Source organism: Vanessa atalanta, chromosome 1, assembly GCF_905147765.1.
Source record: "Vanessa atalanta chromosome 1, ilVanAtal1.2, whole genome shotgun sequence".
Classification (NCBI taxonomy): Eukaryota; Metazoa; Arthropoda; class Insecta; order Lepidoptera; family Nymphalidae; genus Vanessa; species Vanessa atalanta.
This window is the reverse complement of record NC_061871.1, coordinates 3530299-3545361: the sequence shown is the minus strand read 5'-3', so window position 1 is coordinate 3545361 and position 15063 is coordinate 3530299. Positions and strand designations below refer to the sequence as shown.

The window sequence follows — 15063 nt, the reverse complement described above, 5'->3', positions numbered from 1 at the left end:
AAGACAAGTGAAAATAGTTTTCTATTTATATATATCGATCTGTAGAAATAATAAATTGATATTTGGTAAATTAAAGTGAGTTTTTTGGCCAATAAAAATCACGTGATATATTTTTATAAATACTCCTAAGCCTGAAGCGCTGTAACAAATTTCGACAGACATGATGTCTGTTGTAGTTCGAAGTGCCTCATTAAGGATTAAAGGACTGCTTCAAACACGATCAAGATTAACCTTCACCTTTAGAACAGTTCTCAGTAGAGTGAAATTTGTATCATATATTTTTTAAATATTACTTTTATCAAAATATCAAAGTAAGTAATAATTACTTTTATGTATAGATTTTTAGGAAAATTATAGTCAATGTTAAATTCATTTAAGAAATATAATTAATTATTCCTCCAACCCAAAAAAAACTAGACAATATTGAATCTATTTTGCTATCATATATATGACTTATATTATAAAAATACATTCGAGTCATACGTTGCAGAAAAACGCATTAAATTAAATGCTAGATGCATTTAATTTAATTTGTTTTTATAGGAAAACGGACTTATTTCTGCACTGGAAGATATCTCTTATGCTTCCATTTGTGGATTTACGTAACGTAGCAAGTTAAGCTCCGTCGCTTAAAACGGTTGAGAACTCAGCTTATTCCTCTTTAAAATTTTACTTAGCCTTGGAACAAAGACAGCGTATAGGGAGGCGATAAATTACGAGAAAAAGTTACTTAAACGAGAACTACTTCCATGAACTCAAGACTTAAGTAAGGTTAAGCGAAATTTTAATCCTGTACAAGTTTATGTCGTGTATCTCCTAAGGTTTATTAGTTTTTTGAAACGGAGGCGTAAATTAGCAAGTCCAAGTGGGAAAATGCTGTCCCATTTTCTTACTTAACGTTTAGACAGCCACCCACTGCTCATCTATTTTTATCTTTTCCTTTCAGTTTATTAATTTATTTTATATATAATATTTCCGTCGCTTCATGTTTTTTTTCTATTCAGATATAAAAAAAACCTTACTACCAACAGCATTTATTAATAAAAATTAATTATAACAAATATTATAAGTAGGAAATCCAACAACAAGTCAATGCCTTTTATTTAATAAGACACAAGGAAAATAAAAAGGAAGTACGAGAACCTACTTGTTTCATACAAGCTTTATACTGATAAACACATTGGTTAGAACACGCGATGAAACAAAACGACAAGATACATAGAAAACTTAAAAACATATTTTACTAATTAAAAAAAAAAATACCTTGAAAGAAATAAACTTCGAGAAATAAAAAAAAAACAAGCACATATACACCATCTTGAAAACATTTCTGCGAATAATGCCGACATCGTTCCGGAGTGCGACGAGCAACAACGCCAAGTGTTTGTGGCTATCTTGAAACGTGATATAATATATTATACTTGAAGTTGCCAAGGTAGTCTTCAGAAATCGACAAGTGTTAGACACGGAACGAATTCAAAATATACATTTCAGAAAATGTTATCAGTTCTCTGTTTTGAATTTAACAATGTGATTGATAAATATCAGTAAATTAAATTTGATTATAATTAATGATACGAGTTGCTAGTAAAAAAATCAAATCAAACACCAGATAGATTATATGCAAAAAAATTTAAACAACACGAAATTTATGAAATTTATATTCTCTGTTTATCTGCATTTATGCTGACAGCATCCTTTTTTGATTAAACTGTTATTCATGCTCTGTAACGTGTTATTTCATACATGGAAACATATTTCATATTTTATTTTTAGCACTTACGTATGAAACCCTTTAATATTTTATGAGCTCTAGTTAATTGCCTTTCGGAAAGGCATGTCACCTTTTCAGGCAGAAGATAGTAGAGCTGAATTAATAATAACAAATAAAGTTCGGCAGATGTATTTTTTAACATCGATAAATAAAAATATTGACGAATTTGGATGAATGTTCGTATATTTTTACGAATCGTAACTAATGAAAAATCGGAGTTGCAAAAAACTGTACCTTCGTTTGATGCACCTGTATTTAACGAGACGAGGTTGCCAATTTTTTTCCATAAGGATCATCATTTATATCTATAAATGGAAACGACGTAACATTTATTCCTAAAATAAAAGTATAACGATGTCTCGTTCATTATAATGCATATCGAAAGTATACTGAATATAAAAATTAAACTGGGTTTATAGATATTACAAATCGAAAGGAAGCATCGTAAATTATAAAACTAGAGATATTACGACGCCTCGTGTTATCACGTTATGGTATGATTTTAAAGCGGACAAACTTTTCGCTTTAATGGAAAAAGTTGCAGACGTTGCAAAAATAATAACAACAGATAAAATTAATAATGTTTCTCCAGGGGTACCAATCCAAGAAAGCTATGATTAAATACCACGCTAACGGTTAGTAACAAGAGACAGGCCGAATACCTAAAATTCTAGGTCAATGGACAAATAATTCTCTTCAAATGTAATCAACTAGCGCAATTGATAGGTCGAATCCCGTTTCGTTGACAAAGGCAACATTTACTGAACGTTAATAGAAGTACAGATACGATATCTTAGCAAATAAACTTAACCGTTTGTTTTATTTGATTGTAACGAAAAATCTTTACTTAATGCCTTTTGCTTCTTTACTTAATGCTTTATGCTTTTCACTTAATGCCTTATGCTTCTTTTTCGTACAGAAAATTGTCATCTATAATAATATTATAAATTCGAAAGTAACTCTGTTTGTCTGTTCCGCTTTCACGGTTAAACCACTGAACTTAATTTGATGAAATTTAGTATGAAGCAAAGCTTCGAACCCTTTGGCCATAGGCTACTTTTATATCCCTGACGACACACCCTTAAAACGCGAACGAAGCCGTGGACGACAACTAGTTTAAAAATAAAACTTTTATCAAATAAAAATCGTCAATCGAATAAAATCGACCTTCTTAATATTATTTTCTGTATGAGGTACTTCTATCGAAAGTTGTAAATATATCTCCTTCGTTTCTTGGTCACAAAATAAAATATCATCCCGTTGTTATACAAATCGACATTACAAATAGCTATTGTTTGGGATGTGATTAATTAGATAATGCTTCTTATTTCAAATGTCAAATCACAGAAATAAAGAATAAGGTTTTTATGTGAGACGGTTAGTACCTTACAATAATTCATTAACATTATGTTATTTTAGGAGTAGTAACATCTATCCTTTCTCTCTCCCGCAAACTTTGGGCGTGATTTCGTGAAAAGGGACGGAAGTGTGTAACAAGAAGCCAAAGAAATTTGATTTATGCAATAAGCGCGTGCGGTGTTAATAGTTGGGTGTCAGATGATACCAACCGCCGAGAAGAATTTGCCGAGAGAATATATTCTTAATGGTGTACTATACTTATACCAAGGTGAGATGTCACAAGAAACATCATAAGTAAGGTTTAGATTAGTTAAAATTAGATCATTAGTACAGTGTGATACACGATTACAGGCATGAATGTAAATTTACCAATGTTTAAACGTGATTTATTTCTAGTATCAAAAATTTTATTTCATTTTTAAATACAATTATATTAAGAAACAAAGACATCGAAAGCGACCAGACATTTACCTAGGTCAAGGGCCTGTCTAGTATTAACTAGAAATAAGGTCGTTACTGTATCGCCTACAGCTAGACTTTGACGGCCATATTATACAATACTTTATTTTTAAAAGTGATCAATTGTAGTGCACGGCTTTCTTAAGTTTCTATAAGATTTATTCTATATTTCTTTTTCAGTCAAAAAGAAAAGTTGTTATTCTGAAATAAATAATGATTAACACTAAATACACATTCGTAATAAGTGTATACGTATAACTTTTATGTGAAAGGGCTTTGTATGTATACATACAAAGCAAAATTCTTTAAATATTCTACTGAGTACTTTCCTTAAACTTACAAAGATCAACTGAACAAAGTTTCTTTACAATCGGAAGTATGGTTTCCAAACGCAATATACAAAAATTATTATTTATAGATTGATTTCTTTAAAAGAATAAGATGACTTAGGTATGTAGATATTAAGACAATGGAAACCATACAAACCAAACGTAGCAGTGCACTGAGCCGTTCAATACTGAATGGAATTCGTGTCGCTGCCACTCGAAGCTCCGGTGAACTGCAAAATGTATTTCAATCTGACACCTAAATTGGGTTGGAAACCAGTAAACCATCTTAGATTTCGAGTTTCGGATCTAAATGGGTCATTGAACTTTTTAATCACACTGAGGAAAACAATTGCGTTCCTGTTATAAGTATTACCAGTATAGCTAGGATAAGAATAGACATTATGCCTTGAAATTAATTATATAAAATTACCAATTCACTCAAGCGTAACCTATAAGTAAACTTATTGATTAAATTTGAAAACTACAAATACTAACGACTTCAGGACATCTATTTTGACATGTGCAAGGTCAATAAACTTTACTATAAACGTCCCCCTGAAGCTCATTCAACTGACGTAAACAGCACTTGTCCGAGTAACAGCGTTGACGCTTTGCGTACGATTATATTTAGACGAGCGTAACATCGTAGCGTGAAAGTCACTATTTATGGTTTATCGGTGCAATAACATCTTCAATGATAGAAGTACGCATGCACGGAAACGATACAATTTTCGAGATTACTGTTTTGCTAGTATGCAGACTGTTGTGCCGCTTTTATAATATGTTCTGGTCTAATTCATAAAATGCTTATTCCAATAACTGTTATAAATAACAAAAATGGTTCGGATATTAGAGGAGATAAGTATTTCCGTTTGTGTTTCATTAATTAATACTTTATCTACTACATATAACGTTATATTTATATATGACATATAATCATCTGAACGGTGTGTATCTAATAATTATATATTTTTTTATGATTTTAATTTTTAAGTCAAAACTTGAATATATTTCACCTTAATCGAAACAAACCGATTTTTGATATCAACATAGTAGATAAAAACGAATGGTTCTTTGGGAGCTCCGTCTGCGTTGCATTACCATTAAACCGATTGCGGTTTTCAAATAACTTCCACCAAAAAACAATTGAACGATACAAAATAAAATTCATACTGTGCGAAAAAAAGTGAAAAGATGAGAAACATTTATTTAATGGATTTTGTTGCTAGTTTGTAAGTCTGTTTAGACGTTCAACTCAAAGTTTACTCGATAGACTAAAAACAGTCATGTGAACGCAATTCATAACATTTACAAAACTATTCGAAAATAAGTTCAAAAATCAAATCAGTTTCTTAGTTGACCCAGGATTTATACGATCAGGATGTTTCCGCTCGGAGACAGGCATGTCGACTGTCGATTGCCCGATCGCACCCAACTAAATTAACTCCATTGCACCTATCGTGAGTAGACGGGCGAGAATGTGGAACGTCGCTCGTATTGTGTTATAATGGGACACTAATCATACCTCCTCATATTGAAAAGACAATGGAAGTAATTAAGTTATCATGACACGCGTGTAACTAGATAAGGATCGTAACTTTCCTAATTATGATTTCGCTTCCTTGTAGAAAACATACAATATTATACTTAATGTTATTTCCATTTATAATTTGAAATAGTGAAAAATTAGGTATTAAATCTTTAGGTAAGCAATGTTCCGTATCAGAGGAATTTTCTTTCGTATCGAAGTTCAGAATTCACTATTCGACTGACCAGCTTATTAATACGATTTCTTGAGAAAATATAGAATACTATTAAATTAAATACATTTAAATAACGATTTCCGTTACACGTTTTAAATTGTATATAGTTATATTAAAACCAAAAAATAGAAACATGCCTTGCAATTATCATTAGCACTCGAGTACCTAATTTTCTGGAGAACTAATACGCGTAATGATATCTTATTACACGCAATTAAAACCGCACACGGAACACGCAGACCACAACCGCAGTATCTATAGAGGCTTCTTGGCCTCTATGTCTAACGTAGTAAGGCCTAAAGGTTAATCTTCACGCTAGTGTCTGAAGACACATATGGGGGTACATGTAATGGCATGAATACATCGTATACGAGTTAACACGCGAGAAACACGCCGTCAACTGGCCGACGGCTTGTGCGATGAATACTAATTAGATTTAACGGATTTTTGAATTACTTATTTTGAAAGTGTCGATTACAGCCCGCCACGAGTACGACACTAAGTTCTCGAGAACGACGCGGAAAGGATTTTTCAAACGATTCAATGAACTGTATATACGTCTCATAATACGAACGATATTAGATCTTTATTCAAATAATACCGCAGTGATAAGGACACGCGAAATGTCGGCATTTTTTTGGATTCTATGAATGAGTTACTATTCTAATCTAAGGTGGAATTTAAATTCTGATGATCATTAAAATACCATTCATCTAAGCCTGGGAACCCGAGCAGACGTCTCGTATCAGTACGACCGTTACAAAGGAAACTATAAATTAAAAACAGGTTTATAAAAATTACACGATCTGTTTACTTTTTTGTTCAACGAAAGAATATATCTATTAAAATATTTCTATGAAACAGCAATATCTCAACTAATATAATAAATGAGAAAGTGAATTGTTTGTTTGTTACGCTTTTACATCTTAACTACTTAACAGATGATCATGACATTTTGAATATACGCTGTCCGGGGTACAAAAAAAGGCATAGCTTACTTAAGACACACGCGGGCGTAGTCACGCCTGACAACTAGTATATCGTATGTTTGAAATGAATTATTTTGTCTTGGTCATAAGTTATTGTTATTATCGAGTAAAATTGTTCAGAAATAGCAACTCCCTTTTCCATTCTCTCATTTTCATTTCGAATTCGAACTTCTAGGGAGTCGATTTCCGTTAAATCCTTTTATAGTAGAACATATTCTATTATAAGTATAATATAATCAACTCAAATTTTCAATTTTTTTATCGATATCATCTGAATCAAAAGATAGAAAATCTGTCGACAAACAGAGACGAGAATGATATAGAAATATTTTTGCCTTTTTTTATACACGTATAGTGTAAACGTATAAATATAGTAGAGGGAATAAGTGGTATTTCACTTATAAAGACAGATTTTACAAGCTCCTTACAACGACTAGTCGCTATGAGATCATACAATTGTTTCTTCATCAGACTTCTAAAACATTCCATAACGAAAGTAAAAAAAATAAAACATTTCATCATCTGTGTGTATACAAAAAACTTTTATTACGCCCATTGTCACAAGATAATCGTTCATTCACGGAAAACAACTAGAAATTTTATATAACATTAATATTAGAACCGGTTTAATTGACTGCGTGTTTATTTACTACATTCAAGACTACCGAGCGACTACTGAGAAACCAGATGGGTAGTATTTATCATGTACCTAGAACCCGTGATACGCTATAGAACCTAAAGGATTTTACATATGAATTTTAGTTTAAGATTGTTATATACTTATGAAGTCATTAAAACACAATATAATTAAACGAGACAAGATGACATAAGCCATCGCTGATTTCATTTTCGGGCAACAACACTAGTATTCATGAAGTTTTATGAAACCTTCGTATTATCGTGAATAAAAATCTGACTGGCTGAGCTGAGCTTCGAGCCTTTCCCATAAGAGTAGACATTTTGGTATTTTCCCCGTAGTGGGATATCTTTGCCAGCATATTACATTATGAACATATAGTATTATGAAATTATTTTATCGGAGCATCTTTAATTATTTGATAATATAATCACTTATTTTTAACCGACTTCCAAAAGGAGATGCTTAATTAAAATGATTGTTTTTTTTCATTAGTGTGTTATTATACGAACTTCGCCTCATAAAAAACGTTTAAAAGTAACGTTTAACTTTTATCGTACTTTAATTACGTAAATAATAAACGGTTTAATTGCGTGCCTGGTATGACAAGTATTATAAGGCACTAGTCGCTCGTCAGGTCCCATATTTTTTTGTTAATTTTTAACGAGTAGGAATGAGATTGATCAACTGTTCAGAAATAAGATTAGAAATTTAACATCACAATTTTCAGCAAAATGAATAATTCAAAACAGAAGTTTTTCATTGACTGCCCCGTAAATAAATAAATAAATAAATAAATAAATAAAATAAGTAAATTATTCAGGAAAACTGTCGGAGTAAGGTGTGTGTATATTTAAGGTTTATGTGTACGCACACGCTTGAACAATATATTATTTTACGTGAAGTTTATTATTCTTAATTGAATTTGGCCGAAATCAGACGAATGTTTGAATATTTTTTTTATCGTCTCGACATTAATTATAATACTCACATCGACAAGACACCGCAAATGCTCCGAAACCATTCCACTCCGTTGTATTTTTTCAGAAAACTATCACAGCACTACAGTTTATTATCTGACGATACGCACACATAACCTGTAACAATAAAAACAGTTACATAAATTTAAATTATCATAACAACATAAACCTGGACCCTTAAATATATCGTCGATGCCTTTGACACATCGTAACTGTATATAAAACACAAAACGACAATTTGTATCATAAAATGTTTTAATTTCATAATAGTGTACTAAATTTCTTAACGAATTTTCTATAAACATTAACTGATGATTATTTTATCACGAAAGTTATTGTATTTGAATGACAGACAATAAGAAATTTCTTATGTTATAAACTATTTGCAGTTTTGCCAAATGCGAACCCGACATTGACTTATTATGTACAATCCGTTCATTAATCACGAGAGATTTTGGCTCAAACCTGCTCCAACGCAATAAGATATACCGAATAATTTCGACCCGACTGTGCTTCTAATACTTTGTAACTATCTACGTATCTATAAATATAAAAAGCTATAGTAATGCCTGAGTTTCTAAGTAAACTCCAAGTAAACTCATCGAAACAGAAGAATGAATTTGCTTTTACTGTATTTTAATAAATAAAATAATAATCAAAATATTGTTCATTCAAGTAGGTTCATAAAAGCACTTTTGAATTGACATGTTAGTGTTGAATTACATGTAAAACTACCACCGGTTCGGAAAGTAGATTCTACCGGGAAGAACCGGCAAGAAACTCAGTATTCAGCTACTCTTTTCCACAATTTTAACTACCGAGTATATCAGTAAGGTACATTATTATTCTGTATATCATGTCTAGAAATTAATAAATACTAAATCCACGTTTTTTATCTTTAATAAGTTTTTATTTCTACATGCGACAGAAAAGTACCTATCTCATGAATTTAGATTTTTTTTTGCTTTCTAATAACAATCATTATTTTCTAGTATCAAACGAATAAATACAATTATCGCAGCCTCAATAGCTGCCTTCGATTCTTACATAAAAGCGTGCTTCGTGGAAAAATCAACCTCCATGAATCGATTTAAAGTGTATCGCAATAAAATTAGGTAAATTTCATGTCACGTCATTAAATTACCACTCCAAATACGAATAAATAATTATGTTCGTTTTTTTATAAAAGAGACACTTGAATAACTACGATTCGATGACGTTATTCACTCGTTACCACAATTTCACAGTGTTTCCAGATTTCAAAAAGATTGATAACCAATAAAAATCCGTAAATGAACCACAGATATTGAAAAAGTCTCCAATGACAAATCGAAAATTATTCCTATAACCCAAGTTGAAATTGAATTCATGCACGTCATTTTGTTTAATATTACAAGGAAGGTTAAAAGCAAAAGACATTTGATAAATGTCATAAGGTTAAACTAAGAATAGACGAACTATTGTTTGGTTTTCTTTTGTTAAAAAGCGTAGTACCAACATTGCTTTAATAATAACTAAATAAAATAGTAAATTTGTTAACGAGGCCATTCAAAATTATCCACAAACTCTTCAAGAATAATTTAGGTTACTTCGAAATTAGCTTATGACTGACTGACATTTAAATGTTATTCCGTGTTAAGTTTGTAAGTGTATTAAATGTTACTTCAAGTTTGTAGTGTAACTCTCTCAGTCACCCTTAAAACTAAAACACGGCAATACAAAGTATTGATGTTTGCTAGTAGAATAATAGAGTGGGTAGAACGTACACTGGAGGGCTTAACCAAGCCCTTTCACGAATTCATTTGATACGTCATTCTGATGGAATTGTTTTTAGAACTCATATAAAACTCACTTTAGTAATTTAAAAAATATTATATGCTTTGTATATGTAGCTTAGAGGATCACTCGTACATCAACCAATAATTGTACGTATATTTTTCTTAATATAAAGACATTCTTAGAAAAAAGTTTTCTTCCATCAGTATATTTCAGAAATAGAATCAAATTTTTATTTCGATTCAAAAAATACCACACCAATTGGAACGTACTACCATTTATGTTTCTCATCATTGTCCATTTAACTCAGACTGAAGTTTGAATACTTTACAGAAAGCAAAATCAATTTTGATAAAATAAATAAAATATAACAGAATATTCAACGCTTAGCATTTGATAATTGTCTCGTCTTCGTCTCCAAAATCGAATTGATATCAAATAATACTAACCATACTGAAAAACATAACCGTACTACAACTAATCAATACCACGACACAACATAAAACTTTTAGTACGTTGAATAAAGAAAATATAGGCTAAACTAAACCATTTTCTTAACTATCAAAACTTCCGTGAGGCAGACCAATAAATTGTGCTTTGAAATATACATTTTTATCAATTTTTCTTATCGTTGTTGCTTTTTGTATGCCGGCTAGTTCTTATATTAGTACTTTTATTATATTATTATAATTACTAGGCACAATTCTGGTTTCTTTATACACTTTGTGTCGAATCTCAACGATATCAGGACCGCGATGTGAAGGTCGCAGATTCAATTCTTAGCTCTTGGCATTAACATATCCTAACACAAAATTTAACGCTAAATTTATTCCACAAATGAAACGCCTACTTCTATTCAACATATCCAATTTGAGGAATCACACGTACCATCTGGCTGCACTAGTTAGTAGGTCGGAGCTTCCGACTACCACGCATATTTAAACATGAGCGATAACGTACAAACACGATAAATATATTATTTAGAAAAAAAAAATGACCTTGAACATTGAATTTCAAATTGGCAACATTACACACAACACGAGCAAAAAGTATGACTTTTATGTAATTTCAAGTTCGATTTTGTTGAATGTTCTTGACTTGAGCTAAGTCAATATTTAACGTAAACAAGTAGTTACTACCTAATAAATGTTATATTCAATGCAATTGTTATAGTCAATAGGTATTGGTTTATTGAAGAAGGAAATGAGACAATACTATTGTCTCATTCATAATTACTAAAAATTGAAGTGCTAATCTATACTTATAAATAGACAAAGACAAAAATATTTCAGTCACATTTTCTGTTTTTTTTTTTTTTTACTAACGAAATTTTATTTGTTTGTTAGCATTTTCAAAATAAGACATTAGAAATTTACAAATTCACGTTTTCCTAGAATTTTCACTAATGATTATGGTCGAATTTCGACACGTGGGTAAAAACTGAACACTAATCCTGTATGAATGTAAATAGTTATTAATTATCCGCATTGACTTTAAAAACCCTGGTCATAGTTTATTAACTATCGGCGTTCACTATAAATACCGAAGTCTTCACGAAATATATAAAATATTCCTCGAAAATTTATATAAATAAAATAAAAGGTCTTTCCTTAGAGTTCTAACTTCCTTCATACCAAATTTCATCTAATTCGGTGCAGTGGTTTAACCGTGAAATATCAACAACAAACATATAGACAGACTTTCGCATTTATAATTTTAATGTAGATAAACCGTCAAAGAGGTAAGGGGTAAGCAGCTACATCAACATCAAAGCTCAAAGAATACACATAACATGAATGCCATATCTAAAAAAACTACGTATCACAGTGAGACTCTTCTGTCTAAAACGGATTAGTACTTATTGTATAAACCAGAAGTAAACAAATATAAAATGTCTTTCTTTATAATATCACTTACTAAATTAATTCATATATAGACCGAGATGATTTATCTCGGACCCAAATATTCGTTTTCATGTGTGATTAAAAATCTTGACAGAATCGAACACCGCAAAATTCAATTGACACACAATCAGAGTCGTTTTAAAGACCAACATTGAATTTAACATCGTTTGTCAATTATTTCATACTAAAAAAAAATTATAACTTATTTTAGGCAAGAGCACTACCACGTGGGTGGTCAACGTGGTTATGTAAGAAACATTAACCATTATGTAAGAGCCATCACCGATGCAAGACCAATATTTAAGTCTGAAGTCTCCTGTGTGCTTGAATGTGCTTGTAATTACACTGCCTCACTCACCCTTCAAACTGGTGCATACGAATACCATTACTGTTAGAAAGTGATGTGTAAGTGATACCGATGTGCAATTTTAGTAACTATCTATTTAATCGAACAGTTTAGATGCGGCACCTTAAAGTACGAAGGTTAATTATAATAGGGTTATGTTCTTCCAACGCTTAACGCTTGTCACTTATAATGGGTTCCGTGAATCAGTTGCCATCCGCTCTGGGCATCGTCGTGCATGACAACGAATCAGTACTCACATACCGAAACCGCGCGATAAAAGATACTCCGTATGAATGATTTCAGTTTACGTTTTATTTATTGTATTTTGTAGATATTTAAAAATTGAAGCATCAGAATATATTAAATTGATTTAAAACAACTGTTTTATCGATCACGAATGTTCATGTATTTAATAATCGTATATATATCGCGCGCTCCTCCATGTTTTTTTTTTTTTAATAAAATTTCCTTAATATTTTTTTTTTTTGTTGTCTTTATAATCGTCTCACGCACACAAAGACATCATATAAGTTCGAGCGTCACTCACTCATATAATTGTACATTGATAATAATAACTTAACGTAGATGGGCGCGCCTTCGTAAGTGACTAGAGCTAACTCAAATTAAGGAAAATATTCAGCAAGAAAAAACATTAAATATTAACTACAAGCTTTTTCAATGTCTCAGCAATCTTGTACACACAGAATAATATATGTTTAAATTATATTATTTATTAATATCTATTTAACACGAGATTTTAAATGAATGCATTACTTAGAAAATGTTGTTATTTTGCGCAGTTGAACGCTTGATGTACTACCTCGTGTTTATCCAATGATACATTTTATTAAAAATCGTGTCATTGTTTCTATTAAATGTATCCTAGACTTCCATGACGTAATATCGAAACGCCGCTCCGTGACAATAAGACGGGAGCCGTAATCTTCTCCAAACGTATAGAATCTCGTAATATAGAATAAATAAAACTAGAATAGTTAATTGATAAAGGTAGATCAAGAATAGTTCCTAAAAAAGTTAAGAGGTGATCATTTATATATAAACGTCCATAGACAACAGAACTGATTCAAAAAATAGACCGAAGAACTATTCCGACCAACACAGTTTTCAAGTTAAAAACCACATTGATATTGGTACTTTGAAGACGTTCCAATAACAAATAGACACAAGTGTTAAATAAAACACTCAGAACATAAGACATTTTTCTTCGGGTTAGATTCTTTTTTTTAAAACATTACCCCACAATGTTAAGGTATTTTTTATAAAATTGCAACTTTCGAAGCAAGAAACGTCAGAATTTACACTTAATGCGTCGCATTTCGCTTGACATAGTTATATTACTAGTGGTACTTACTCGTTAGGTTACTAGCCTAGTGCCCTAAAAAGAATCGGTTGAAACTGGAAAGTCCGAAACAAAATCGGTCGCTATGTTTTCACAAACCATGCTAATAATATTATATATTACATTAAAAATTAGTCAAAATACAATACTATATTAAAATAACCGTCTATAATACTGCAGGAATTCTTAAAGTATGTCAACACGAACTTAACATAGAATGGGAATAGCCATGGGAACGTGAAGTCGATTTTTAAGAAATTTAATTTTACAAAAAGTATTACTGCCATTTAGTTTTATTTACTTGTGTTCTTAAACTATAAAAGGTACCCAGATTAATGATTCATATCGTTTAAATGACTTTAGATATGTGATATTGAAAATATTATGGATTTAAATTAATTATTTAACAATAATGAGCTGTTAGATTCATTATTTCTCATTCACACCAAAGTGTTCTTAGATATCTATAAGCATGTGTTTTATCATAATAATCACTTTAAAAAAAGGAAACCCAATACAACAATCTCAAAACTCAAACTAATGAGGTCATAATAATATCAGTATCAAGTAAAACATTTAACAACGATCTATTCAAATTTGTTTCTCACACACTAATTAGTGAGAGTGAAAGTGTATAAGGAATGCTTGAGTGTGAATTCTTATTGCAATACCGAGTAACATATGATTGTAAGGTTGATTATGACTTTTTATAGTGCAATTATGAGTATAAACATTTGAAATGAGACTTGTTGACAGCTTAGACGGTAAACAAGAGTTTAATAAATTTCTTACAGTGAAAGTTTGCTACTACTACTATATTTAAAAAAATTAAATATTACTTTTTATTCTAATTTTGTGTATGAAATTGATTATACATACATACACGTACATATTAAAAGACATTTTTAATTACAGATAAATAACAAGCATGGCAATCACATTTGAATAAATTAAAACAGTAATTATTTTATGTAACGCGTATTGCATTGTTTGAATTCAGCATTTATAAATATATTTTAATAATCAACCAACTGAATTACTTGATAACATAGGAAGTTAATACGATTTATCATTATATCCTTTTGATTTTTATAACAAAAACTATTCAATAATGTAACTGTTTAGTATTTATGAAGTAACTCTTCATAATGTTCTTACTTTTTTATATTAAATATAGCAAGATAGAGATATATGTATTACCTGACAGGTAAATGTTCAGTTTCATCAACATTTACTCCCATAAACAATTTCCTACATTATTAACTTGGTACCTAAAATGATACTACCTCCATTTGGCATTCAAAGTGGAACACTACAGTGATAAGCAATGTTTGGCAATAAAATATTCCTAGTCTGTGAGTGGATCCTATCTTGTTGGGCCTGCACA

The 15063-nt window shown here is 30.8% G+C and overlaps 1 protein-coding gene across 1 annotated transcript in view; it reads right to left on the bottom strand.

Annotated features, from left to right (window-relative positions):
- The window catches only part of LOC125069961 (ADP-ribosylation factor 6), a 38878-nt gene that overhangs the window by 21797 nt on the left and 2018 nt on the right, over window positions 1–15063 (bottom strand). The window contains exon 2 of the mRNA XM_047679638.1: window positions 8302–8407. The gene's annotated coding sequence lies outside the window, so the exon portion shown is untranslated. The remainder of the gene's footprint in view (window positions 1–8301; window positions 8408–15063) is intronic.